The sequence below is a fragment of the Trachymyrmex cornetzi genome, unplaced genomic scaffold (assembly GCF_001594075.2).
Source record: "Trachymyrmex cornetzi isolate Tcor2-1 unplaced genomic scaffold, Tcor1.1 scaffold48, whole genome shotgun sequence".
Taxonomy (NCBI): Eukaryota; Metazoa; Arthropoda; class Insecta; order Hymenoptera; family Formicidae; genus Trachymyrmex; species Trachymyrmex cornetzi.
Window position 1 is genome coordinate 231,032 of NW_017299618.1, and position 1,691 is coordinate 232,722.

A 1,691-nucleotide genomic window follows, 5' to 3' on the forward strand; every position below is an offset into this window, starting at 1 on the left:
GGCGAGCGCGCGACAAAGAGAGAGTCGCGCGACGAAGATGCAGCGTCTGCCCCTAAACGTGAGAGGAAGGAAGAGGAGGCACAAAAGGAGGGAGAAAAAGCGAGCGAGACGTTCGAACCTTCCGCAACTCTGCATAAATCCAGTGATCGATCGCGCGAACTGATAACTTCCACTCCACGTGCCAAAATCATACCGACGATAGAGTCATTGGAAAACGTTTTCGAAACGACGGAAGACTCACTAGCGACGAAGGTTCAAAATCAGCTGCAAACGTCGAAAGGTCGAGAGGCGTTACGAGCCAACTTGGGTCCGCTGGGTCAAAAGTACGTCGAGGCTGTCCTGCGGGGAGCGCAAGATAAAGAGAGTGGTATACACAGAGAGAATTTTTTCTTAGAATTTACCCTGAAAATATGACACTCGTGGGACAACATTGTATTTCGAAGAATTTTAATATAAATCTCTATCATTCATTAATAAAACTACAATAAAGTATAAAATAAGTTTGATCAATTTTACTAAAGTGCATGGTAAAAATCTTTAAAATATTGTATTGTACCACAATCACCATATTTTCAGGGTAAATTTTAAAAGAAAATTCTCTCCGTGTAGATCATGTGTACGGCGTTTATCTACACAAGGATGGGTTGATGTTTGGCAATAAACGATTCGACGTGGATGACGCGGACAACATAATTATTGACGGCGTACGATACACCGGTACCCCCGGTCTTTACGAGTTGATTTTCAAGAGAATGCCCGACGATGCCCTCTACACGGAAGACGATATGCACAAGTACAAGAGCATGCTGTTGATGACGAGCGCGCACAAACACAAGCATCATTCGCAAGGTCGATTATTGAGCAACAGGGGATACAAGTACAAATACATAATCGCGCCGTTGATGCTGGTCACACCCAAGAAACAGACTAAGAAATCTGGAAAAGGATTACCTCACGCAATAACGCTAAACGACAACGCGATTAATTACGTGCACTGGGACGATCCCAACGAGCTGGTGGATCGTCTACGATTCCTCGACGCTTCGCACCGAGCGGGTAACAACGCTCACGACAACGAGATGCTATCGATCATCGAGGAACTCCGCGAAGCCGGTCTTATTATAAATTAAATCGTGTATCAATGAAACGAGGCAGTCGAGTAACAACAGCGACAAAAAATACATTATTTTCTTGTGTATTACGCGTCGAATCATGAAAAAGAGATCCGATGAAAACAAAAAAGTTAGCTCCGAGAGACGTCGACTCGTTGAGGAATTGCACGCTCCTGCAAGAAGAAATTTTCCGCGAAGGCGCGTAGTCCGGGGATACGACGATCTGTGGCAGGCTGATATAGTTGAGATGCGTCCGTACTCGAGCCTCAACAGAGGTCACCTCTACATACTCACTATCATCGATGTGTTGAGCAAGTACGCGTGGGCCGTGCCACTCAAGAGCAAGGGTGGAAGCGAGACGGCTGACGCTATCGCTGAGATCGTTCGAGCGAGTGGAAGATGTCCGAAAAATTTACAAACGGATATGGGGAAGGAATTTTACAACGCCGATGTGCAGAAAATCTTGAAAAAACATGACGTTAATCACTATTCCACGTATTCGACGTTAAAAGCGTCAGTGGTCGAGCGGTTCAATCGCACGCTCAAGAACGATATGTGGAAGATGTTTACGCTCAACGG